Below are 20191 nucleotides of genomic sequence, written 5' to 3'. Positions count from 1 at the left end.
GTGGGAGACTGTCTGGGAATCCGTGGTGCGGTTGACTTTTTATTATGTCGTTTAGATTTTGTTTCACAATAGATTAAATAGGACTATGGATTAAAGCATTTAACGTCAATGGCTATTCTAAGCTGAATGTGCCTGCTCTCGTCAGATCGCAGAAGTTACACAGCTTAAGGCCTCGCTAGTACCAGTGTGGGAGACTGTCTGGGAATCCGTGGTGCGGTTTAATTTTTATTATGTCGTTTAGATTTTTTTTCACAATCGATTAAAAAGGACTATGGATTAAAGCATTTAGTGTCAATGGCCATTCTAAGCTGAATGTGCCTGCTCTCGTCAGATCGCAGAAGTTACACAGCTTAAGGCCTCGCTAGTACCAATGTGGGAGACTGTCTGGGAATCCGTGGAGCGGTTAACTTTTTATTATGTCGTTTAGATTTTGTTTCACAATCGATTAAAAAGGACTATGGATTAAAGCATTTAATGTCAATGGCCATTCTAAGCTGAATGTGCCTGCTCTCGTCAGATCGCAGAAGTTACACAGCTTAAGGCCTCGCTAGTACCAGTGTGGGAGACTGTCTGGGAATCCGTGGTGCGGTTGCCTTTTTATTATGTCGTTTAGATTTTGTTTCACAATCGATTAAAAAGGACTATGGATTAAAGCATTTAATGTCAATGGCCATCCTAAGCAGAATGTCCCTGCTCTGGTCCGATTGCAGAAGTTACACAGCTTAAGGCCTCGCTAGTACCAGTGTGGGAGACTGTCTGGGAATCCATGGTGCGGTTGACTTTTTATTATGTCGTTTAGATTTTGTTTCACAATCGATTAAAAAGTACTATGGATTAAAGCATTTAATGTCAATGGCCATTCTAAGCTGAATGTGCCTGCTCTCGTCAGATCGCAGAAGTTACACAGCTTAAGGCCTCGCTAGTACCAGTGTGGGAGACTGGCTGGGAATCCGTGGTGCGGTTGACTTTTTATTATGTCGTTTAGATTTTGTTTCACAATCGATTAAAAAGTACTATGGATTAAAGCATTTAATGTCAATGGCCATTCTAAGCTGAATGTGCCTGCTCTCGTCAGATCGCAGAAGTTACACAGCTTAAGGCCTCGCTAGTACCAGTGTGGGAGACTGTCTGGGATTCCGTGGTGCGGTTGAATTTTTATTATGTCGTTTAGATTTTGTTTCACAATCGATTAAATAGGACTATGGATTAAAGCCTTTAATGTCAATGGCCATTCTAAGCTGAATGTCCCTGCTCTCGTCAGATCGCAGAAGTTACACAGCTTAAGGCCTCGCTAGTACCAGTGTGGGAGACTGTCTGGGAATCCGTGGTGCGGTTGACTTTTTATTATGTTGTTTAGATTTTGTTTCACAATAGATTAAATAGGACTATGGATTAAGGCTTTTAATGTCAATGGTCATTCTAAGCTGAATGTGCCTGCCCTCGTCAGATCGCAGAAGTTACACAGCTTAAGGCCTCGCTAGTACCAGTGTGGGAGACTGTCTGGGAATCCGTGGTGCGGTTGACTTTTTATTATGTCGTTTAGATTTTGTTTCACAATAGATTAAATAGGACTATGGATTAAAGCATTTAACGTCAATGGCCATTCTAAGCTGAATGTGCCTGCTCTGGTCAGAATGCAGAAGTTACACAGCTTAAGGCCTCGCTAGTACCAGTGTGGGAGACTGTCTGGGAATCCGTGGTGCGGTTGATTTTTTATTATGTCGTTTAGATTTTGTTTCACAATCGATTAAAAAGGACTATGGATTAAAGCCTTTAATGTCAATGGCCATTCTAAGCTGAATGTCCCTGCTCTCGTCAGATCGCAGGAGTTACACAGCTTAAGGCCTCCTTAGTACCAGTGTGGGAGACTGTCTGGGAATCCGTGGTGCGGTTGACTTTTTATTATGTTGTTTAGATTTTGTTTCACAATAGATTAAATAGGTCTATGGATTAAGGCTTTTAATGTCAAAGGCCATTCTAAGCTGAATGTGCCTGCTCTCGTCAGATCGCAGAAGTTACACAGCTTAAGGCCTCGCTAGTACCAGTGTGGGAGACTGTCTGGGAATCCGTGGTGCGTTTGACTTTTTATTATGTCGTTTAGATTTTGTTTCACAATCGATTAAAAAGGACTATGGATTAAAGCATTTAATGTCAATGGCCATTCTAAGCTGAATGTGCCTGCTCTCGTTAGATCGCAGAAGTTACACAGCTTAACGCCTCGCTGGTACCAGTGTGGGAGACTGTCTGGGAATCCGTGGTGCGGTTGACTTTTTATTATGTCGTTTAGATTTTGTTTCACAATAGATTAAATAGGACTATGGATTAAAGCATATAACGTCAATGGCCATTCTAAGCTGAATGTGCCTACTCTCGTCAGATCGCAGAAGTTACACAGCTTAAGGCCTCGCTAGTACCAGTGTGGGAGACTGTCTGGGAATCCGTGGTGTGGTTGAATTTTTATTATGTCGTTTAGATTTTGTTTCACAATCGATTAAAAAGGACTATGGATTAAAGCATTTAATGTCAATGGCGATTCTAAGCAGAATGTCCCTGCTCTCGTCAAATCGCAGAAATTACACAGCTTAAGGCCTCGCTAGTACCAGTGTGGGAGACTGTCTGGGAATCCGTGGTGCGGTTGACTTTTTATTATGTCGTTTAGATTTTGTTTCACAATCGATTAAAAAGGACTATGGATTAAAGCATTTAAGGTCAATGGCAATTCTAAGCTGAATGTGCCTGCTCTCGTCAGATCGCAGAAGTTACACAGCTTAAGGCCTCGCTAGTACCAGTGTGGGAGACTGTCTGGGAATCCGTGGTGCGGTTGAATTTTTATTATGTCGTTTAGATTTTGTTTCACAATCGATTAAAAAGGACTATGGATTAAAGCATTTAATGTCAATGGCCATTCTAAGCTGAATGTGCCTGCTCTCGTCAGATCGCAGAAGTTACACAGCTTAAGGCCTCGCTAGTACCAGTGTGGGAGACTGTCTGGGAATCCGTGGTGCGGTTGACTTTTTATTATGTCGTTTAGATTTTGTTTCACAATCGATTAAAAAGGACTATGGATTAACACATTTAATGTCAATGGCCATTCTAAGCTGAATGTGCCTGCTCTCGTCAGATCGCAGAAGTTACACAGCTTAAGGCCTCGCTAGTACCAGTGTGGGAGACTGTCTGGGAATCCGTGGTGCGGTTGACTTTTTATTATGTCGTTTAGATTTTGTTTCACAATAGATTAAATAGGACTATGGATTAAAGCATTTACCGTCAATGGCCATTCTAAGCTGAATGTGCCTGCTCTCGTCAGATCGCAGAAGTTACACAGCTTAAGGCCTCGCTAGTACCAGTGTGGGAGACTGTCTGGGAATCCGTGGTGTGGTTGACTTTTTATTATGTCATTTAGATTTTGTTTCACAATAGATTAAATAGGACTATGGATTAAAGCATTTAACGTTATTGGCCATTCTAAGCTGAATGTGCCTGCTCTCGTCAGATCGCAGAAGTTACACAGCTTAAGGCCTCGCTAGTACCAGTGTGGGAGACTGTCTGGGAATCCGTGGTGCGGTTGACTTTTTATTATGTCGTTTAGATTTTGTTTCACAATCGATTAAAAAGGACTATGGATTAAAGCATTTAATGTCAATGGCCATTCTAAGCTGAATGTGCCTGCTCTCGTCAGATCGCAGAAGTTACACAGCTTAAGGCCTCGCTAGTACCAGTGTGGGAGACTGTCTGGGAATCCGTGGTGCGGTTGACTTTTTATTATGTCGTTTCGATTTTGTTTCACAATCGATTAAAAAGGACTATGGATTAAAGCATTTAATGTCAATCGCCATTCTAAGCTGAATGTGCCTGCTCTCGTTAGATCGCAGAAGTTACACAGCTTAACGCCTCGCTAGTACCAGTGTGGGAGACTGTCTGGGAATCCGTGGTGCGGTTGACTTTTCATTATGTCGTTTAGATTTTGTTTCACAATCGATTAAAAAAGACTATGGATTAAAGCATTTCATGTCAATGGCCATTCTAAACTGAATGTCCCTGCTCTCGTCAGATCGCAGAAGTTACACAGCTTAAGGCCTCGCTAGTACCAGTGTGGGAGACTGTCTGGGAATCCGTGGTGCGGTTGACTTTTTATTATGTTGGTTAGATTTTGTTTCACAATAGATTAAATAGGACTATGGATTAAGGCTTTTAATGTCAATGGCCATTCTAAGCTGAATGTGACTGCTCTCGTCAGATCGCAGAAGTTACACAGCTTAAGGCCTCGCTAGTTCCAGTGTGGGAGACTGTCTGGGAATCTGTGGTGCGGTTGACTTTTTATTATGTAGTTTAGATTTTGTTTCACAATCGATTAAAAAGGACTATGGATTAAAGCATTTAATGTCAATGGCCATTCTAAGCTGAATGTGCCTGCTCTCGTTAGATCGCAGAAGTTACACAGCTTAAGGCCTCGCTAGTACCAGTGTGGGAGACTGTCTGGGAATCCGTGGTGCGGTTGACTTTTTATTATGTCGTTTCGATTTTGTTTCACAATAGATTAAATAGGACTATGGATTAAAACATTTAACGTCAATGGCCATTCTAAGCTGAATGTGCCTGCTCTGGTCAGAACGCAGAAGTTACACAGCTTAAGGCCTCGCTAGTACCAGTGTGGGAGACTGTCTGGGAATCCGTGGTGCGGTTGAGTTTTTATTATGTCGTTTAGATTTTGTTTCACAATCGATTAAAAAGGACTATGGATTAAAGCATTTAATGTCAATGGCCATTCTAAGATGAATGTCCCTGCTCTCGTCAGATCGCAGAAGTTACACAGCTTAAGGCCTCGCTAGTACCAGTGTGGGAGACTGTCTGGTAATCCGTGGTGCGGTTGACTTTTTATTATGTCGTTTAGATTTTGTTTCACAATCGATTAAAAAAGACTATGGATTAAAGCATCTAATGTCAATGGCCATTCTAAGCTGAATGTCCCTGCTCTCGTCAGATCGCAGAAGTTACACAGCTTAAGGCCTCGCTAGTACCAGTGTGGGAGACTGTCTGGGAATCCGTGGTGCGGTTGACTTTCTATTATGTTGGTTAGATTTTGTTTCACAATAGATTAAATAGGACTATGGATTAAGGCTTTTAATGTCAATGGCCATTCTAAGCTGAATGTGACTGCTCTCGTCAGATCGCAGAAGTTACACAGCTTAAGTCCTCGCTAGTTCCAGTGTGGGAGACTGTCTGGGAATCTGTGGTGCGGTTGACTTTTTATTATGTCGTTTAGATTTTGTTTCACAATCGATTAAAAAGGACTATGGATTAAAGCATTTAATGTCAATGGCCATTCTAAGCTGAATGTGCCTGCTCTCGTTAGATCGCAGAAGTTACACAGCTTGACGCCTCGCTAGTACCTGTGTGGGAGACTGTCTGGGAATCCGTGGTGCGGTTGACTTCTTATTATGTCGTTTAGATTTTGTTTCACAATCGATTAAAAAGGACTATGGATTAAAGCATGTAATGTCAATGGCCATTCTAAGCTGAATGTGCCTGCTCTCGTCAGATCGCAGAAGTTACACAGCTTAAGGCCTCGCTAGTACCAGTGTGGGAGACTGTCTGGGAATCCGTGGTGCGGTTGACTTATTATTATGTTGTTTAGATTTTGTTTCACAATCGATTAAAAAGGACTATGGATTAAAGCATTTAACGTCAATGGCCATTCTAAGCTGAATGTGCCTGCTCTCGTTAGATCGCAGAAGTTACACAGCTTAACGCCTCGCTAGTACCAGTGTGGGAGACTGTCTGGGAATCCGTGGTGCGGTTGACTTTTTATTATGTCGTTTAGATTTTGTTTCACAATCGATTAAAAAGGACTATGGATTAAAGCATTTAATGTCAATGGCCATTCTAAGCTGAATGTGCCTGCTCTCGTTAGATCGCAGAAGTTACACAGCTTAATGCCTCGCTAGTACCAGTGTGGGAGACTGTCTGGGAATCCGTGGTGCGGTTGACTTTTTATTATGTCGTTTAGATTTTGTTTCACAATCGATTAAAAAGGACTATGGATTAAAGCATTTAATGTCAATGGCCATTCTAAGCTGAATGTGCCTGCTCTCGTCAGATCGCAGAAGTTACACAGCTTAAGGCCTCGCTAGTACCAGTGTGGGAGACTGTCTGGGAATCCGTGGTGCGGTTGACTTATTATTATGTTGTTTAGATTTTGTTTCACAATCGATTAAAAAGGACTATGGATTAAAGCATTTAACGTCAATGGCCATTCTAAGCTGAATGTGCCTGCTCTGGTCAGAACGCAGAAGTTACACAGCTTAAGGCCTCGCTAGTACCAGTGTGGGAGACTGTCTGGGAATCCGTGGTGCGGTTGACTTTTTATTATGTCGTTTAGATTTTGTTTCACAATAGATTAAATAGGACTATGGATTAAAGCATTTAACGTCAATGGCCATTCTAAGCTGAATGTGCCTTCTCTCGTCAGAACGCAGAAGTTACACAGCTTAAGGCCTCGCTAGTACCAGTGTGGGAGACTGTTTGGGAATCCGTGGTGCGGTTGAATTTTTATTATGTCGTTTAGATTTTGTTTCACAATCGATTAAAAAGGACTATGGATTAAAGCATCTAATGTCAATGGCCATTCTAAGCTGAATGTCCCTGCTCTCGTTAGATCGCAGAAGTTACACAGCTTAACGCCTCGCTAGTACCAGTGTGGGAGACTGTCTGGGAATCCGTGGTACGGTTGACTTTTTATTATGTCGTTTAGATTTTGTTTCACAATAGATTAAATAGGACTATGGATTAAAGCATTTAGCGTCAATGGCCATTCTAAGCTGAATGTGCCTGCCCTCGTCAGATCGCAGAAGTTACACAGCTTAAGGCCTCGCTAGTACCGGTGTGGGAGACTGTCTGGGAATCCGTGGTGCGGTTGAATTTTTATTATGTCGTTTAGATTTTGTTTCACAATCGATTAAAAAGGACTATGGATTAAAGCATTTTATGTCAATGGCCATTCTAAGCTGAATGTCACTGCTCTCGTCAGATCGCAGAAGTTACACAGCTTAAGGCCTCGCTAGTACCAGTGTGGGAGACTGTCTGGGAATCCGTGGTGCGGTTGACTTTTTATTATGTCGTTTAGATTTTGTTTCACAATCGATTAAAAAGGACTATGGATTAAAGCATTTACTGTTAATGGCCATTCTAAGCTGAATGTGCCTGCTCTCGTTAGATCGCAGAAGTTACACAGCTTAACGCCTCGCTAGTACCAGTGTGGGAGACTGTCTGGGAATCCGTGGTGTGGTTGACTTTTTATTATGTCGTTTAGATTTTTTTTCACAATAGATTAAATAGGACTATGGATTAAAGCATTTAACGTCAATGGCCATTCTAAGCTGAATGTGCCTGCTCTCGTCAGAACGCAGAAGTTACACAGCTTAAGGCCTCGCTAGTACCAGTGTGGGAGACTGTCTGGGAATCCGTGGTGCGGTTGACTTTTTATTATGTCGTTTAGATTTTGTTTCACAATCGATTAAAAAGGACTATGGATTAAAGCATTTTTTGATGTCAATGGCCATTCTAAGCTGAATGTGCCTGCTCTCGTCAGATCGCAGAAGTTACACAGCTTAAGGCCTCGCTAGTACCAGTGTGGGAGACTGTCTGGGAATCCGTGGTGCGGTTGACTTTTTATTATGTCGTTTAGATTTTGTTTCACAATCGATTAAAAAGGACTATGGATTAAAGCCTTTAATGTCAATGGCGATGCTAAGCTGAATGTCCCTGCTCTCATCAGATCGCAGAAGTTACACAGCTTAAGGCCTCCTTAGTACCAGTGTGGGAGACTGTCTGGGAATCCGTGGTGAGGTTGACTTTTTATTATGTTGTTTAGATTTTGTTTCACAATAGATTAAATAGGACTATGGATTAAGGCTTTTAATGTCAAAGGCCATTCTAAGCTGAATGTGCCTGCTCTCGTCAGATCGCAGAAGTTACACAGCTTAAGGCCTCGCTAGTACCAGTGTGGGAGACTGTCTGGGAATCCGTGGTGCGTTTGACTTTTTATTATGTCGTTTAGATTTTGTTTCACAATCGATTAAAAAGGACTATGGATTAAAGCATTTAATGTCAATGGCCATTCTAAGCTGAATGTGCCTGCTCTCGTTAGATCGCAGAAGTTACACAGCTTAATGCCTCGCTAGTACCAGTGTGGGAGACTGTCTGGGAATCCGTGGTGGGGTTGACTTTTTATTATGTCGTTTAGATTTTGTTTCACAATAGATTAAATAGGACTATGGATTAAAGCATATAACGTCAATGGCCATTCTAAGCTGAATGTGCCTGCTCTCGTCAGATCGCAGAAGTTACACAGCTTAAGGCCTCGCTAGTACCAGTGTGGGAGACTGTCTGGGAATCCGTGGTGCGGTTGAATTTTTATTATGTCGTTTAGATTTTGTTTCACAATCGATTAAAAAGGACTATGGATTAAAGCATTTAATGTCAATGGCCATTCTAAGCTGAATGTCCCTGCTCTCGTCAGATCGCAGAAATTACACAGCTTAAGGCCTCGCTAGTACCAGTGTGCGAGACTGTCTGGGAATCCGTGGTGCGGTTGACTTTTTATTATGTCGTTTAGATTTTGTTTCACAATCGATTAAAAAGGACTATGGATTAAAGCCTTTAATGTCAATGGCCATTCTAAGCTGAATGTCCCTGCTCTCGTCAGATCACAGAAGTTACACAGCTTAAGGCCTCCCTAGTACCAGTGTGGGAGACTGTCTGGGAATCCGTGGCGCGGTTGACTTTTTATTATGTTGTTTAGATTTTGTTTCACAATAGATTAAATAGGACTATGGATTAACGCTTTTAATGTCAATGGCCATTCTAAGCTGAATGTGCCTGCTCTCGTCAGATCGCAGAAATTACACAGCTTAAGGCCTCGCTAGTACCTGTGTGGGAGACTGTCTGGGAATCCGTGGTGCGGTTGACTTTTTATTATGTCGTTTAGATTTTGTTTCACAATCGATTAAAAAGGACTATGGATTAAAGCATTCAATGTCAATGGACATTCTAAGCTGAATGTGCCTGCTCTAGTTAGATCGCAGAAGTTACACAGCTTAACGCCTCACTAGTACCAGTGTGGGAGACTGTCTGGGAATCCGTGGTGCGGTTGACTTTTTATTATGTCGTTTAGATTTTGTTTCACAATAGATTAAATAGGACTATGGATGAAAGCATATAACGTCAATGGCCATTCTAAGCTGAATGTGCCTGCTCTCGTCAGATCGCAGAAGTTACACAGCTTAAGGCCTCGCTAGTACCAGTGTGGGAGACTGTCTGGGAATCCGTGGTGCGGTTGCCTTTTTATTATGTCGTTTAGATTTTGTTTCACAATCGATTAAAAAGGACTATGGATTAAAGCATTTAGTGTCAATGGGCATTCTAAGCTGAATGTGCCTGCTCTCGTCAGATCGCTGAAGTTACACAGCTTAAGGCCTCACTAGTACCAGTGTGGGAGACTGTCTGGGAATCCGTGGTGTGGTTGACTTTTTATTATGTCGTTTAGATTTTGTTTCACAATCGATTAAATAGGACTATGGATTAAAGCATTTAACGTCAATGGCCATTCTAAGCTGAATGTGCCTGCTCTCGTCAGATCGCAGAAGTTACACAGCTTAAGGCCTCGCTAGTACCAGTGTGGGAGACTGTCTGGGAATCCGTGGTGCGGTTGACTTTTTATTATGTCGTTTAGATTTTGTTTCACAATCGATTAAATAGGACTATGGATTAAAGCATTTAATGTCAATGGCCATTCTAAGCTGAATGTGCCTGCTCTCGTCAGATCGCAGAAGTTACACAGCTTAAGGCCTCGCTAGTACCAGTGTGGGAGACTGTCTGGGAATCCGTGGTGCGGTTGACTTTTTATTATGTCGTTTAGATTTTGTTTCACAATAGATTAAATAGGACTATGGATTAAATCATTTAACGTCAATGGCGATTCTAAGCTGAATGTGCCTGCTCTGGTCAGAACGCAGAAGTTACACAGCTTAAGGCCTCGCTAGTACCAGTGTGGGAGACTGTCTGGGAATCCGTGGTGCGGTTGACTTTTTAGAATGTCGTTTAGATTTTGTTTCACAATAGATTAAATAGGACTATGGATTAAATCATTTAACGTCAATGGCCATTCTAAGCTGAATGTGCCTGCTCTGGTCAGAACGCAGAAGTTACACAGCTTAAGGCCTCGCTAGTACCAGTGTGGGAGACAGTCTGGGAATCCGTGGTGCGGTTGACTTTTTATTATGTCATTTAGATTTTGTTTCACAATAGATTAAATAGGACTATGGATTAAAGCATATAACGTCAATGGCCATTCTAAGCTGAATGTGCCTGCTCTCGTCAGATCGCAGAAGTTACACAGCTTAAGGCCTCGCTAGTACCAGTGTGGGAGACTGTCTGGGAATCCGTGGTGCGCTTGAATTTTTATTATGTCGTTTAGATTTTGTTTCACAATCGATTAAAAAGGACTATGAATTAAAACATTTAATGTCAATGGCCATTCTAAGCTGAATGTCCCTGCTCTCGTCAGATCGCAGAAATTACACAGCTTAAGGCCTCGCTAGTACCAGTGTGGGAGACTGTCTGGGAATCCGTGGTGCGGTTGACTTTTTATTATGTCGTTTAGATTTTGTTTCACAATCGATTAAAAAGGACTATGGATTAAAGCAGTTAAGGTCAATGGCAATTCTAAGCTGAATGTGCCTGCTCTCGTCAGATCGCAGAAGTTACACAGCTTAAGGCCTCGCTAGTATCTGTGTGGGAGACTGTCTGGGAATCCGTGGTGCGGTTGAATTTTTATTATGTCGTTTAGATTTTGTTTCACAATCGATTAAAAAGGACTATGGATTAAAGCCTTTAATGTCAATGGCCATTCTAAGCTGAATGTCCCTGCTCTCGTCAGATCGCAGAAGTTACACAGCTTAAGGCCTCGCTAGTACCAGTGTGGGAGACTGTCTGGGAATCCGTGGTGCGGTTGACTTTTTATTATGTCGTTTAGATTTTGTTTCACAATCGATTAAAAAGGACTATGGATTAAAGCATTTAATGTCAATGGCCATTCTAAGCTGAATGTGCCTGCTCTAGTTAGATCGCAGAAGTTACACAGCTTTTCGCCTCGCTAGTACCAGTGTGGGAGACTGTCTGGGAATCCGTGGTGCGGTTGACTTTTTATTATGTCGTTTAGATTTTGTTTCACAATAGATTAAATAGGACTATGGATGAAAGCATATAATGTCAATGGCCATTCTAAGCTGAATGTGCCTGCTCTCGTCAGATCGCAGAAGTTACACAGCTTAAGGCCTCGCTAGTACCAGTGTGGGAGACTGTCTGGGAATCCGTGGTGCGGTTGCCTTTTTATTATGTCGTTTAGATTTTGTTTCACAATCGATTAAAAAGGACTATGGATTAAAGCATTTACTGTCAATGGGCATTCTAAGCTGAATGTGCCTGCGCTCGTCAGATCGCTGAAGTTACACAGTTTAAGGCCTCACTAGTACCAGTGTGGGAGACTGTCTAGGAATCCGTGGTGCGGTTGACTTTTTATTATGTCGTTTAGATTTTGTTTCACAATCGATTAAAAAGGACTATGGATTAAAGCATTTAATGTCAATGGCCATTCTAAGCTGAATGTGCCTGCTCTCGTCAGATCGCAGAAGTTACACAGCTTAAGGCCTCGCTAGTACCAGTGTGGGAGACTGTCTGGGAATCCGTGGTGCGGTTGACTTTTTATTATTTCGTTTAGATTTTGTTTCACAATCGATTAAAAAGGACTATGGATTAAAGCATTTAATGTCAATGGCCATTCTAAGCTGAATGTGCCTGCTCTCGTCAGATCGCAGAAGTTACACAGCTTAAGGCCTCGCTAGTACCAGTGTGGGAGACTGTCTGGGAATCCGTGGTGCGGTTGACTTTTTATTATGTCGTTTAGATTTTGTTTCACAATAGATTAAATAGGACTATGGATTAAAGCATTTAACGTCAATGGCCATTCTAAGCTGAATGTGCCTGCTCTCGTCAGATCGCAGAAGTTACACAGCTTAAGGCCTCGCTAGTACCAGTGTGGGAGACTGTCTGGGAATCCGTGGTGCGGTTGACTTTTTATTATGTCGTTTAGATTTTGTTTCACAATAGATTAAATAGGACTATGGATTAAAGCATTTAACGTCAATGGCCATTCTAAGCTGAATGTGCCTGCTCTGGTCAGAACGCAGAAGTTACTCAGCTTAAGGCCTCGCTAGTACCAGTGTGGGAGACTGTCTGGGAATCCGTGGTGCGGTTGAATTTTTATTATGTCGTTTAGATTTTGTTTCACAATCGATTAAAAAGGACTATGGATTAAAGCCTTTAATGTCAATGGCCATTCTTAACTGAATGTCCCTGCTCTCGTTAGATCGCAGAAGTTACACAGCTTAACGCCTCGCTAGTACCAGTGTGGGAGACTGTCTGGGAATCCGTGGTGCGGTTGACTTTTTATTATGTCGTTTAGATTTTGTTTCACAATAGATTAAATAGGACTATGGATTAAAACATTTAACGTCAATGGCCATTCTAAGCTGAATGTGCCTGCTCTCGTCAGATCGCAGAAGTTACACAGCTTAAGGCCTCGCTAGTACCAGTGTGGGAGACTGTCTGGGAATCCGTGGTGCGGTTGACTTTTTATTATGTCGTTTAGATTTTGTTTCACAATCGATTAAAAAGGACTATGGATTAAAGCATTTAATGTCAATGGCCATTCTAAGCTGAGTGTGCATGCTCTCGTCAGATCGCAGAAGTTGCACAGCTTAAGGCCTCGCTAGTACCAGTGTGGGAGACTGTCTGTGAATCCGTGGTGCGGTTGACTTTTTATTATGTCGTTTAGATTTTGTTTCACAATCGATTAAAAAGGACTATGGATTAAAGCATTTAATGTCAATGGCCATTCTAAGCTGAATGTGCCTGCTCTCGTCAGATCGCAGAAGTTACACAGCTTAAGGCCTCGCTAGTACCAGTGTGGGAGACTGTCTGGGAATCCGTGGTGCGGTTGACATTTTATTATGTCGTTTAGATTTTGTTTCACAATCGATTAAAAAGGACTATGGATTAAAGCATTTAATGTTAATGGCCATTCTAAGCTGAATGTGCCTGCTCTCGTTAGATAGCAGAAGTTACACAGCTTAACGCCTCGCTAGTACCAGTGTGGGAGACTGTCTGGGAATCCGTGGTGCGGTTGACTTTTTATTATGTCGTTTCGATTTTGTTTCACAATCGATTAAAAAGGACTATGGATTAAAGCATTTAATGTCAATCGCCATTCTAAGCTGAATGTGCCTGCTCTCGTTAGATCGCAGAAGTTACACAGCTTAACGCCTCGCTAGTACCAGTGTGGGAGTCTGTCTGGGAATCCGTGGTGCGGTTGACTTTTTATTATGTCGTTTAGATTTTGTTTCACAATCGATTAAAAAAGACTATGGATTAAAGCATTTCATGTCAATGGTCATTCTAAGCTGAATGTCCCTGCTCTCGTCAGATCGCAGAAGTTACACAGCTTAAGGCCTCGCTAGTACCAGTGTGGGAGACTGTCTGGGAATCCGTGGTGCGGTTGACTTTTTATTATGTTGGTTAGATTTTGTTTCACAATAGATTAAATAGGACTATGGATTATGGCTTTTAAAGTCAATGGCCATTCTAAGCTGAATGTGACTGCTCTCGTCAGATCGCAGAAGTTACACAGCTTAAGGCCTCGCTAGTTCCAGTGTGGGAGACTGTCTGGGAATCTGTGGTGCGGTTGACTTTTTATTATGTCGTTTAGATTTTGTTTCACAATCGATTAAAAAGGACTATGGATTAAAGCATTTAATGTCAATGGCCATTCTAAGCTGAATGTGCCTACTCTCGTTAGATCGCAGAAGTTACACAGCTTAACGCCTCGCTAGTACCAGTGTGGGAGACTGTCTGGGAATCCGTGGTGCGGTTGACTTTTTATTATGTCGTTTAGATTTTGTTTCACAATCGATTAAAAAGGACTATGGATTAAAGCATTTAATGTCAAAGGCCATTCTAAGCTGAATGTGCCTGCTCTCGTCAGATCGCAGAAGTTACACAGCTTAAGGCCTCGCTAGTACCAGTGTGGGAGACTGTCTGGGAATTCGTGGTGCGGTTGACTTTTTATTATGTCGTTTAGATTTTGTTTCACAATCGATTAAAAAGGACTATGGATTAAAGCATTTAATGTCAATGGCCATTCTAAGCTGAATGTGCCTGCTCTCGTCAGATCGCAGAAGTTACACAGCTTAAGGCCTCGCTAGTACCATTGTGGGAGACTGTCTGGGAATCCGTGGTGCGGTTGACTTATTATTATGTTTTTTAGATTTTGTTTCACAATCGATTAAAAAGGACTATGGATTAAAGCATTTAATGTCAATGGCCATTCTAAGCTGAATGTGCCTGCTCTCGTCAGATCGCAGAAGTTACACAGCTTAAGGCCTCGCTAGTACCAGTGTGGGAGACTGTCTGGGAATCCGTGGTGCGGTTGAATTTTTATTATGTCGTTTAGATTTTGTTTCACAATCGATTAAAAAGGACTATGGATTAAAGCATTTAATGTCAATGGCCATTCTAAGCTGAATGTCCCTGCTCTCGTCAGATCGCAGAAGTTACACAGCTTAAGCCCTCGCTAGTACCAGTGTGGGAGACTGTCTGGGAATCCGTGGTGCGGTTGACTTTTTATTATGTCGTTTAGATTTTGTTTCACAATCGATTAAAAAGGACTATGGATTAAAGCATTTAATGTCAATGGCCATTCTAAGCTGAATGTCCCTGCTCTCGTCAGATCGCAGAAGTTACACAGCTTAAGGCCTCGCTAGTACCAGTGTGGGAGACTGTCTGGGAATCCGTGGTGCGGTTGACTTTTTATTACGTCGTTTAGATTTTGTTTCACAATCGATTAAAAAGGACTATGGATTAAAGCCTTTAATGTCAATGGCCATTCTAAGCTGAATGTCCCTGCTCTCGTTAGATCGCAGAAGTTACACAGCTTAACGCCTCGCTAGTACCAGTGTGGGAGACTGTCTGGGAATCCGTGGTGCGGTTGACTTTTTATTATGTCGTTTAGATTTTGTTTCACAATAGATTAAATAGGACTATGGATTAAAGCATTTAACGTCAATGGCCATTCTAAGCTGAATGTGCCTGCTCTCGTCAGATCGCAGAAGTTACACAGCTTAAGGCCTCGCTAGTACCAGTGTGGGAGACTGTCTGGGAATCCGTGGTGCGGTTGAATTTTTATTATGTCGTTTAGATTTTGTTTCACAATCGATTAAAAAGGACTATGGATTAAAGCATTTTATGTCAATGGCCATTCTAAGCTGAATGTCCCTGCTCTCGTCAGATCGCAGAAGTTACACAGCTTAAGGCCTCGCTAGTACCAGTGTGGGAGACTGTCTGGGAATCCGTGGTGCAGTTGACTTTTTATTATGTCGTTTAGATTTTGTTTCACAATCGATTAAAAAGGACTATGGATTAAAGCATTTAATGTCAATGGCCATTCTAAGCTGAATGTGCCTGCTCTCGTCAGATCGCAGAAGTTACACAGCTTAAGGCCTCGCTAGTACCAGTGTGTGAGACTGTCTGGGAATCTGTGGTGCGGTTGACTTTTTATTATGTCGTTTAGATTTTGTTTCACAATCGATTAAAAAGGACTATGGATTAAAGCATTTAATGTCAATGGCCATTCTAAGCTGAATGTGCCTGCTCTCGTCAGATCGCAGAAGTTACACAGCTTAAGGCCTCGCTAGTACCATTGTGGGAGACTGTCTGGGAATCCGTGGTGCGGTTGACTTATTATTATGTTGTTTAGATTTTGTTTCACAATCGATTAAAAAGGACTATGGATTAAAGCATTTAATGTCAATGGCCATTCTAAGCTGAATGTGCCTGCTCTCGTCAGATCGCAGAAGTTACACAGCTTAAGGCCTCGCTAGTACCAGTGTGGGAGACTGTCTGGGAATCCGTGGTGCGGTTGAATTTTTATTATGTCGTTTAGATTTTGTTTCACAATCGATTAAAAAGGACTATGGATTAAAGCATTTAATGTCAATGGCCATTCTAAGCTGAATGTCCCTGCTCTCGTCAGATCGCAGAAGTTACACAGCTTAAGCCCTCGCTAGTACCAGTGTGGGAGACTGTCTGGGAATCCGTGGTGCGGTTGACTTTTTATTATGTCGTTTAGATTTTGTTTCACAATCGATTAAAAAGGACTATGGATTAAAGCATTTAATGTCAATGGCCATTCTAAGCTGAATGTCCCTGCTCTCGTCAGATCGCAGAAGTTACACAGCTTAAGGCCTCGCTAGTACCAGTGTGGGAGACTGTCTGGGAATCCGTGGTGCGGTTGACTTTTTATTACGTCGTTTAGATTTTGTTTCACAATCGATTAAAAAGGACTATGGATTAAAGCCTTTAATGTCAATGGCCATTCTAAGCTGAATGTCCCTGCTCTCGTTAGATCGCAGAAGTTACACAGCTTAACGCCTCGCTAGTACCAGTGTGGGAGACTGTCTGGGAATCCGTGGTGCGGTTGACTTTTTATTATGTCGTTTAGATTTTGTTTCACAATAGATTAAATAGGACTATGGATTAAAGCATTTAACGTCAATGGCCATTCTAAGCTGAATGTGCCTGCTCTCGTCAGATCGCAGAAGTTACACAGCTTAAGGCCTCGCTAGTACCAGTGTGGGAGACTGTCTGGGAATCCGTGGTGCGGTTGAATTTTTATTATGTCGTTTAGATTTTGTTTCACAATCGATTAAAAAGGACTATGGATTAAAGCATTTTATGTCAATGGCCATTCTAAGCTGAATGTCCCTGCTCTCGTCAGATCGCAGAAGTTACACAGCTTAAGGCCTCGCTAGTACCAGTGTGGGAGACTGTCTGGGAATCCGTGGTGCGGTTGACTTTTTATTATGTCGTTTAGATTTTGTTTCACAATCGATTAAAAAGGACTATGGATTAAAGCATTTAAAGTCAATGGCCATTCTAAGCTGAATGTGCCTTCTCTCGTCAGATCGCAGAAGTTACACAGCTTAAGGCCTCGCTAGTACCAGTGTGGGAGACTGTCTGGGAATCCGTGGTGCGGTTGACTTTTTATTATGTCGTTTAGATTATGTTTCACAATAGATTAAATAGGACTATGGATTAAAGCATTTAACGTCAATGGCCATTCTAAGCTGAATGTGCCTGCTCTGGTCAGAACGCAGAAGTTACACAGCTTAAGGCCTCGTTAGTACCAGTGTGGGAGACTGTCTGGGAATCCGTGGTGCGGTTGACTTTTTATTACGTCGTTTAGATTTTGTTTCACAATCGATTAAAAAGGACTATGGATTAAAGCCTTTAATGTCAATGGCCATTCTAAGCTGAATGTCCCTGCTCTCGTTAGATCGCAGAAGTTACACAGCTTAACGCCTCGCTAGTACCAGTGTGGGAGACTGTCTGGGAATCCGTGGTGCGGTTGACTTTTTATTATGTCGTTTAGATTTTGTTTCACAATAGATTAAATAGGACTATGGATTAAAGCATTTAACGTCAATGGCCATTCTAAGCTGAATGTGCCTGCTCTCGTCAGATCGCAGAAGTTACACAGCTTAAGGCCTCGCTAGTACCAGTGTGGGAGACTGTCTGGGAATCCGTGGTGCGGTTGAATTTTTATTATGTCGTTTAGATTTTGTTTCACAATCGATTAAAAAGGACTATGGATTAAAGCATTTTATGTCAGTGGCCATTCTAAGCTGAATGTCCCTGCTCTCGTCAGATCGCAGAAGTTACACAGCTTAAGGCCTCGCTAGTACCAGTGTGGGAGACTGTCTGGGAATCCGTGGTGCAGTTGACTTTTTATTATGTCGTTTAGATTTTGTTTCACAATCGATTAAAAAGGACTATGGATTAAAGCATTTAATGTCAATGGCCATTCTAAGCTGAATGTGCCTGCTCTCGTCAGATCGCAGAAGTTACACAGCTTAAGGCCTCGCTAGTACCAGTGTGTGAGACTGTCTGGGAATCTGTGGTGCGGTTGACTTTTTATTATGTCGTTTAGATTTTGTTTCACAATCGATTAAAAAGGACTATGGATTAAAGCATTTAATGTCAATGGCCATTCTAAGCTGAATGTGCCTGCTCTCGTCAGATCGCAGAAGTTACACAGCTTAAGGCCTCGCTAGTACCATTGTGGGAGACTGTCTGGGAATCCGTGGTGCGGTTGACTTATTATTATGTTGTTTAGATTTTGTTTCACAATCGATTAAAAAGGACTATGGATTAAAGCATTTAATGTCAATGGCCATTCTAAGCTGAATGTGCCTGCTCTCGTCAGATCGCAGAAGTTACACAGCTTAAGGCCTCGCTAGTACCAGTGTGGGAGACTGTCTGGGAATCCGTGGTGCGGTTGAATTTTTATTATGTCGTTTAGATTTTGTTTCACAATCGATTAAAAAGGACTATGGATTAAAGCATTTAATGTCAATGGCCATTCTAAGCTGAATGTCCCTGCTCTCGTCAGATCGCAGAAGTTACACAGCTTAAGCCCTCGCTAGTACCAGTGTGGGAGACTGTCTGGGAATCCGTGGTGCGGTTGACTTTTTATTATGTCGTTTAGATTTTGTTTCACAATCGATTAAAAAGGACTATGGATTAAAGCATTTAATGTCAATGGCCATTCTAAGCTGAATGTCCCTGCTCTCGTCAGATCGCAGAAGTTACACAGCTTAAGGCCTCGCTAGTACCAGTGTGGGAGACTGTCTGGGAATCCGTGGTGCGGTTGACTTTTTATTACGTCGTTTAGATTTTGTTTCACAATCGATTAAAAAGGACTATGGATTAAAGCCTTTAATGTCAATGGCCATTCTAAGCTGAATGTCCCTGCTCTCGTTAGATCGCAGAAGTTACACAGCTTAACGCCTCGCTAGTACCAGTGTGGGAGACTGTCTGGGAATCCGTGGTGCGGTTGACTTTTTATTATGTCGTTTAGATTTTGTTTCACAATAGATTAAATAGGACTATGGATTAAAGCATTTAACGTCAATGGCCATTCTAAGCTGAATGTGCCTGCTCTCGTCAGATCGCAGAAGTTACACAGCTTAAGGCCTCGCTAGGACCAGTGTGGGAGACTGTCTGGGAATCCGTGGTGCGGTTGAATTTTTATTATGTCGTTTAGATTTTGTTTCACAATCGATTAAAAAGGACTATGGATTAAAGCATTTTATGTCAATGGCCATTCTAAGCTGAATGTCCCTGCTCTCGTCAGATCGCAGAAGTTACACAGCTTAAGGCCTCGCTAGTACCAGTGTGGGAGACTGTCTGGGAATCCGTGGTGCAGTTGACTTTTTATTATGTCGTTTAGATTTTGTTTCACAATCGATTAAAAAGGACTATGGATTAAAGCATTTAATGTCAATGGCCATTCTAAGCTGAATGTTCCTGCTCTCGTCAGATCGCAGAAGTTACACAGCTTAAGGCCTCGCTAGTACCAGTGTGTGAGACTGTCTGGGAATCTGTGGTGCGGTTGACTTTTTATTATGTCGTTTAGATTTTGTTTCACAATCGATTAAAAAGGACTATGGATTAAAGCATTTAATGTCAATGGCCATTCTAAGCTGAATGTGCCTGCTCTCGTCAGATCGCAGAAGTTACACAGCTTAAGGCCTCGCTAGTACCAGTGTGGGAGACTGTCTGGGAATCCGTGGTGCGGTTGACTTTTTATTATGTCGTTTAGATTTTGTTTCACAATCGATTAAAAAGGACTATGGATTAAAGCATTTAATGTTAATGGCCATTCTAAGCTGAATGTGCCTGCTCTCGTTAGATCGCAGAAGTTACACAGCTTAACGCTTCGCTAGTACCAGTGTGGGAGACTGTCTGGGAATCCGTGGTGCGGTTGACTTTTTATTATGTCGTTTCGATTTTGTTTCACAATAGATTAAATAGGACTATGGATTAAAACATTTAACGTCAATGGCCATTCTAAGCTGAATGTGCCTGCTCTGGTCAGAACGCAGAAGTTACACAGCCTAAGGCCTCGCTAGTACCAGTGTGGGAGACTGTCTGGGAATCCGTGGTGCGGTTGACTTTTTATTATGTCGTTTCGATTTTGTTTCACAATAGATTAAATAGGACTATGGATTAAAGCATT

The 20191-nt window shown here is 42.0% G+C and overlaps 96 pseudogenes; all 96 read left to right on the top strand.

Annotated features, from left to right (window-relative positions):
* Window positions 1–104: 104 nt before the first annotated feature.
* Window positions 105–223, top strand: LOC142709299 (5S ribosomal RNA; annotated as a pseudogene).
* Window positions 224–290: 67 nt separating this feature from the next.
* Window positions 291–409, top strand: LOC142709279 (5S ribosomal RNA; annotated as a pseudogene).
* A 67-nt stretch (window positions 410–476) lies between these two features.
* Window positions 477–595, top strand: LOC142709129 (5S ribosomal RNA; annotated as a pseudogene).
* A 253-nt stretch (window positions 596–848) lies between these two features.
* On the top strand, window positions 849–967 carry LOC142709105 (5S ribosomal RNA; annotated as a pseudogene).
* A 67-nt stretch (window positions 968–1034) lies between these two features.
* Window positions 1035–1153, top strand: LOC142709314 (5S ribosomal RNA; annotated as a pseudogene).
* A 67-nt stretch (window positions 1154–1220) lies between these two features.
* LOC142709101 (5S ribosomal RNA) lies at window positions 1221–1339 on the top strand (annotated as a pseudogene).
* A 67-nt stretch (window positions 1340–1406) lies between these two features.
* Window positions 1407–1525, top strand: LOC142709212 (5S ribosomal RNA; annotated as a pseudogene).
* Window positions 1526–1592: 67 nt separating this feature from the next.
* On the top strand, window positions 1593–1711 carry LOC142709316 (5S ribosomal RNA; annotated as a pseudogene).
* A 67-nt stretch (window positions 1712–1778) lies between these two features.
* LOC142709262 (5S ribosomal RNA) lies at window positions 1779–1897 on the top strand (annotated as a pseudogene).
* Window positions 1898–1964: 67 nt separating this feature from the next.
* Window positions 1965–2083, top strand: LOC142709379 (5S ribosomal RNA; annotated as a pseudogene).
* Window positions 2084–2150: 67 nt separating this feature from the next.
* Window positions 2151–2269, top strand: LOC142709332 (5S ribosomal RNA; annotated as a pseudogene).
* Window positions 2270–2336: 67 nt separating this feature from the next.
* LOC142709349 (5S ribosomal RNA) lies at window positions 2337–2455 on the top strand (annotated as a pseudogene).
* A 253-nt stretch (window positions 2456–2708) lies between these two features.
* On the top strand, window positions 2709–2827 carry LOC142709227 (5S ribosomal RNA; annotated as a pseudogene).
* Window positions 2828–2894: 67 nt separating this feature from the next.
* On the top strand, window positions 2895–3013 carry LOC142709373 (5S ribosomal RNA; annotated as a pseudogene).
* A 67-nt stretch (window positions 3014–3080) lies between these two features.
* On the top strand, window positions 3081–3199 carry LOC142709371 (5S ribosomal RNA; annotated as a pseudogene).
* A 67-nt stretch (window positions 3200–3266) lies between these two features.
* On the top strand, window positions 3267–3385 carry LOC142709109 (5S ribosomal RNA; annotated as a pseudogene).
* Window positions 3386–3452: 67 nt separating this feature from the next.
* LOC142709200 (5S ribosomal RNA) lies at window positions 3453–3571 on the top strand (annotated as a pseudogene).
* Window positions 3572–3638: 67 nt separating this feature from the next.
* On the top strand, window positions 3639–3757 carry LOC142709370 (5S ribosomal RNA; annotated as a pseudogene).
* A 67-nt stretch (window positions 3758–3824) lies between these two features.
* Window positions 3825–3943, top strand: LOC142709197 (5S ribosomal RNA; annotated as a pseudogene).
* Window positions 3944–4010: 67 nt separating this feature from the next.
* Window positions 4011–4129, top strand: LOC142709195 (5S ribosomal RNA; annotated as a pseudogene).
* A 67-nt stretch (window positions 4130–4196) lies between these two features.
* On the top strand, window positions 4197–4315 carry LOC142709336 (5S ribosomal RNA; annotated as a pseudogene).
* A 67-nt stretch (window positions 4316–4382) lies between these two features.
* LOC142709082 (5S ribosomal RNA) lies at window positions 4383–4501 on the top strand (annotated as a pseudogene).
* Window positions 4502–4568: 67 nt separating this feature from the next.
* Window positions 4569–4687, top strand: LOC142709278 (5S ribosomal RNA; annotated as a pseudogene).
* A 67-nt stretch (window positions 4688–4754) lies between these two features.
* Window positions 4755–4873, top strand: LOC142709338 (5S ribosomal RNA; annotated as a pseudogene).
* A 67-nt stretch (window positions 4874–4940) lies between these two features.
* Window positions 4941–5059, top strand: LOC142709098 (5S ribosomal RNA; annotated as a pseudogene).
* Window positions 5060–5312: 253 nt separating this feature from the next.
* On the top strand, window positions 5313–5431 carry LOC142709323 (5S ribosomal RNA; annotated as a pseudogene).
* Window positions 5432–5498: 67 nt separating this feature from the next.
* On the top strand, window positions 5499–5617 carry LOC142709369 (5S ribosomal RNA; annotated as a pseudogene).
* A 67-nt stretch (window positions 5618–5684) lies between these two features.
* On the top strand, window positions 5685–5803 carry LOC142709272 (5S ribosomal RNA; annotated as a pseudogene).
* A 67-nt stretch (window positions 5804–5870) lies between these two features.
* On the top strand, window positions 5871–5989 carry LOC142709252 (5S ribosomal RNA; annotated as a pseudogene).
* Window positions 5990–6056: 67 nt separating this feature from the next.
* On the top strand, window positions 6057–6175 carry LOC142709368 (5S ribosomal RNA; annotated as a pseudogene).
* A 67-nt stretch (window positions 6176–6242) lies between these two features.
* LOC142709177 (5S ribosomal RNA) lies at window positions 6243–6361 on the top strand (annotated as a pseudogene).
* A 67-nt stretch (window positions 6362–6428) lies between these two features.
* LOC142709330 (5S ribosomal RNA) lies at window positions 6429–6547 on the top strand (annotated as a pseudogene).
* A 67-nt stretch (window positions 6548–6614) lies between these two features.
* On the top strand, window positions 6615–6733 carry LOC142709360 (5S ribosomal RNA; annotated as a pseudogene).
* Window positions 6734–6800: 67 nt separating this feature from the next.
* Window positions 6801–6919, top strand: LOC142709286 (5S ribosomal RNA; annotated as a pseudogene).
* Window positions 6920–6986: 67 nt separating this feature from the next.
* On the top strand, window positions 6987–7105 carry LOC142709224 (5S ribosomal RNA; annotated as a pseudogene).
* A 67-nt stretch (window positions 7106–7172) lies between these two features.
* Window positions 7173–7291, top strand: LOC142709356 (5S ribosomal RNA; annotated as a pseudogene).
* Window positions 7292–7358: 67 nt separating this feature from the next.
* Window positions 7359–7477, top strand: LOC142709112 (5S ribosomal RNA; annotated as a pseudogene).
* A 70-nt stretch (window positions 7478–7547) lies between these two features.
* Window positions 7548–7666, top strand: LOC142709367 (5S ribosomal RNA; annotated as a pseudogene).
* Window positions 7667–7733: 67 nt separating this feature from the next.
* Window positions 7734–7852, top strand: LOC142709328 (5S ribosomal RNA; annotated as a pseudogene).
* A 68-nt stretch (window positions 7853–7920) lies between these two features.
* LOC142709294 (5S ribosomal RNA) lies at window positions 7921–8037 on the top strand (annotated as a pseudogene).
* A 254-nt stretch (window positions 8038–8291) lies between these two features.
* On the top strand, window positions 8292–8410 carry LOC142709175 (5S ribosomal RNA; annotated as a pseudogene).
* A 67-nt stretch (window positions 8411–8477) lies between these two features.
* Window positions 8478–8596, top strand: LOC142709273 (5S ribosomal RNA; annotated as a pseudogene).
* A 67-nt stretch (window positions 8597–8663) lies between these two features.
* Window positions 8664–8782, top strand: LOC142709358 (5S ribosomal RNA; annotated as a pseudogene).
* Window positions 8783–8849: 67 nt separating this feature from the next.
* On the top strand, window positions 8850–8968 carry LOC142709376 (5S ribosomal RNA; annotated as a pseudogene).
* A 253-nt stretch (window positions 8969–9221) lies between these two features.
* On the top strand, window positions 9222–9340 carry LOC142709128 (5S ribosomal RNA; annotated as a pseudogene).
* A 67-nt stretch (window positions 9341–9407) lies between these two features.
* Window positions 9408–9526, top strand: LOC142709339 (5S ribosomal RNA; annotated as a pseudogene).
* Window positions 9527–9593: 67 nt separating this feature from the next.
* On the top strand, window positions 9594–9712 carry LOC142709366 (5S ribosomal RNA; annotated as a pseudogene).
* Window positions 9713–9779: 67 nt separating this feature from the next.
* LOC142709365 (5S ribosomal RNA) lies at window positions 9780–9898 on the top strand (annotated as a pseudogene).
* A 67-nt stretch (window positions 9899–9965) lies between these two features.
* Window positions 9966–10084, top strand: LOC142709228 (5S ribosomal RNA; annotated as a pseudogene).
* A 67-nt stretch (window positions 10085–10151) lies between these two features.
* Window positions 10152–10270, top strand: LOC142709261 (5S ribosomal RNA; annotated as a pseudogene).
* Window positions 10271–10523: 253 nt separating this feature from the next.
* Window positions 10524–10642, top strand: LOC142709391 (5S ribosomal RNA; annotated as a pseudogene).
* A 67-nt stretch (window positions 10643–10709) lies between these two features.
* Window positions 10710–10828, top strand: LOC142709329 (5S ribosomal RNA; annotated as a pseudogene).
* A 67-nt stretch (window positions 10829–10895) lies between these two features.
* Window positions 10896–11014, top strand: LOC142709097 (5S ribosomal RNA; annotated as a pseudogene).
* A 253-nt stretch (window positions 11015–11267) lies between these two features.
* Window positions 11268–11386, top strand: LOC142709127 (5S ribosomal RNA; annotated as a pseudogene).
* A 253-nt stretch (window positions 11387–11639) lies between these two features.
* On the top strand, window positions 11640–11758 carry LOC142709357 (5S ribosomal RNA; annotated as a pseudogene).
* Window positions 11759–11825: 67 nt separating this feature from the next.
* On the top strand, window positions 11826–11944 carry LOC142709345 (5S ribosomal RNA; annotated as a pseudogene).
* A 67-nt stretch (window positions 11945–12011) lies between these two features.
* Window positions 12012–12130, top strand: LOC142709333 (5S ribosomal RNA; annotated as a pseudogene).
* A 67-nt stretch (window positions 12131–12197) lies between these two features.
* On the top strand, window positions 12198–12316 carry LOC142709306 (5S ribosomal RNA; annotated as a pseudogene).
* Window positions 12317–12569: 253 nt separating this feature from the next.
* LOC142709319 (5S ribosomal RNA) lies at window positions 12570–12688 on the top strand (annotated as a pseudogene).
* Window positions 12689–12941: 253 nt separating this feature from the next.
* LOC142709378 (5S ribosomal RNA) lies at window positions 12942–13060 on the top strand (annotated as a pseudogene).
* A 253-nt stretch (window positions 13061–13313) lies between these two features.
* Window positions 13314–13432, top strand: LOC142709260 (5S ribosomal RNA; annotated as a pseudogene).
* A 67-nt stretch (window positions 13433–13499) lies between these two features.
* On the top strand, window positions 13500–13618 carry LOC142709111 (5S ribosomal RNA; annotated as a pseudogene).
* Window positions 13619–13685: 67 nt separating this feature from the next.
* LOC142709335 (5S ribosomal RNA) lies at window positions 13686–13804 on the top strand (annotated as a pseudogene).
* A 253-nt stretch (window positions 13805–14057) lies between these two features.
* On the top strand, window positions 14058–14176 carry LOC142709159 (5S ribosomal RNA; annotated as a pseudogene).
* Window positions 14177–14243: 67 nt separating this feature from the next.
* On the top strand, window positions 14244–14362 carry LOC142709383 (5S ribosomal RNA; annotated as a pseudogene).
* A 67-nt stretch (window positions 14363–14429) lies between these two features.
* Window positions 14430–14548, top strand: LOC142709174 (5S ribosomal RNA; annotated as a pseudogene).
* A 67-nt stretch (window positions 14549–14615) lies between these two features.
* On the top strand, window positions 14616–14734 carry LOC142709231 (5S ribosomal RNA; annotated as a pseudogene).
* Window positions 14735–14801: 67 nt separating this feature from the next.
* LOC142709096 (5S ribosomal RNA) lies at window positions 14802–14920 on the top strand (annotated as a pseudogene).
* Window positions 14921–14987: 67 nt separating this feature from the next.
* LOC142709304 (5S ribosomal RNA) lies at window positions 14988–15106 on the top strand (annotated as a pseudogene).
* A 67-nt stretch (window positions 15107–15173) lies between these two features.
* LOC142709173 (5S ribosomal RNA) lies at window positions 15174–15292 on the top strand (annotated as a pseudogene).
* Window positions 15293–15359: 67 nt separating this feature from the next.
* Window positions 15360–15478, top strand: LOC142709104 (5S ribosomal RNA; annotated as a pseudogene).
* Window positions 15479–15545: 67 nt separating this feature from the next.
* LOC142709281 (5S ribosomal RNA) lies at window positions 15546–15664 on the top strand (annotated as a pseudogene).
* A 67-nt stretch (window positions 15665–15731) lies between these two features.
* On the top strand, window positions 15732–15850 carry LOC142709382 (5S ribosomal RNA; annotated as a pseudogene).
* A 67-nt stretch (window positions 15851–15917) lies between these two features.
* On the top strand, window positions 15918–16036 carry LOC142709171 (5S ribosomal RNA; annotated as a pseudogene).
* Window positions 16037–16103: 67 nt separating this feature from the next.
* Window positions 16104–16222, top strand: LOC142709230 (5S ribosomal RNA; annotated as a pseudogene).
* A 67-nt stretch (window positions 16223–16289) lies between these two features.
* On the top strand, window positions 16290–16408 carry LOC142709095 (5S ribosomal RNA; annotated as a pseudogene).
* A 67-nt stretch (window positions 16409–16475) lies between these two features.
* On the top strand, window positions 16476–16594 carry LOC142709303 (5S ribosomal RNA; annotated as a pseudogene).
* A 67-nt stretch (window positions 16595–16661) lies between these two features.
* Window positions 16662–16780, top strand: LOC142709170 (5S ribosomal RNA; annotated as a pseudogene).
* A 67-nt stretch (window positions 16781–16847) lies between these two features.
* LOC142709094 (5S ribosomal RNA) lies at window positions 16848–16966 on the top strand (annotated as a pseudogene).
* Window positions 16967–17033: 67 nt separating this feature from the next.
* Window positions 17034–17152, top strand: LOC142709251 (5S ribosomal RNA; annotated as a pseudogene).
* A 67-nt stretch (window positions 17153–17219) lies between these two features.
* LOC142709131 (5S ribosomal RNA) lies at window positions 17220–17338 on the top strand (annotated as a pseudogene).
* A 67-nt stretch (window positions 17339–17405) lies between these two features.
* On the top strand, window positions 17406–17524 carry LOC142709302 (5S ribosomal RNA; annotated as a pseudogene).
* A 67-nt stretch (window positions 17525–17591) lies between these two features.
* On the top strand, window positions 17592–17710 carry LOC142709169 (5S ribosomal RNA; annotated as a pseudogene).
* Window positions 17711–17777: 67 nt separating this feature from the next.
* Window positions 17778–17896, top strand: LOC142709145 (5S ribosomal RNA; annotated as a pseudogene).
* Window positions 17897–17963: 67 nt separating this feature from the next.
* On the top strand, window positions 17964–18082 carry LOC142709280 (5S ribosomal RNA; annotated as a pseudogene).
* Window positions 18083–18149: 67 nt separating this feature from the next.
* On the top strand, window positions 18150–18268 carry LOC142709381 (5S ribosomal RNA; annotated as a pseudogene).
* Window positions 18269–18335: 67 nt separating this feature from the next.
* On the top strand, window positions 18336–18454 carry LOC142709168 (5S ribosomal RNA; annotated as a pseudogene).
* Window positions 18455–18521: 67 nt separating this feature from the next.
* LOC142709229 (5S ribosomal RNA) lies at window positions 18522–18640 on the top strand (annotated as a pseudogene).
* A 67-nt stretch (window positions 18641–18707) lies between these two features.
* Window positions 18708–18826, top strand: LOC142709093 (5S ribosomal RNA; annotated as a pseudogene).
* A 67-nt stretch (window positions 18827–18893) lies between these two features.
* Window positions 18894–19012, top strand: LOC142709301 (5S ribosomal RNA; annotated as a pseudogene).
* A 67-nt stretch (window positions 19013–19079) lies between these two features.
* On the top strand, window positions 19080–19198 carry LOC142709341 (5S ribosomal RNA; annotated as a pseudogene).
* A 67-nt stretch (window positions 19199–19265) lies between these two features.
* LOC142709103 (5S ribosomal RNA) lies at window positions 19266–19384 on the top strand (annotated as a pseudogene).
* Window positions 19385–19451: 67 nt separating this feature from the next.
* On the top strand, window positions 19452–19570 carry LOC142709284 (5S ribosomal RNA; annotated as a pseudogene).
* A 67-nt stretch (window positions 19571–19637) lies between these two features.
* Window positions 19638–19756, top strand: LOC142709307 (5S ribosomal RNA; annotated as a pseudogene).
* A 67-nt stretch (window positions 19757–19823) lies between these two features.
* Window positions 19824–19942, top strand: LOC142709361 (5S ribosomal RNA; annotated as a pseudogene).
* Window positions 19943–20009: 67 nt separating this feature from the next.
* Window positions 20010–20128, top strand: LOC142709263 (5S ribosomal RNA; annotated as a pseudogene).
* Window positions 20129–20191: the final 63 nt, after the last annotated feature.

The sequence above is a fragment of the Rhinoderma darwinii genome, unplaced genomic scaffold (genome assembly GCF_050947455.1).
Source record: "Rhinoderma darwinii isolate aRhiDar2 unplaced genomic scaffold, aRhiDar2.hap1 Scaffold_4066, whole genome shotgun sequence".
Classification (NCBI taxonomy): Eukaryota; Metazoa; Chordata; class Amphibia; order Anura; family Rhinodermatidae; genus Rhinoderma; species Rhinoderma darwinii.
The sequence above is the reverse complement of the archived record's forward strand: the minus strand, read 5'-3'. Positions and strand labels throughout refer to the sequence as shown.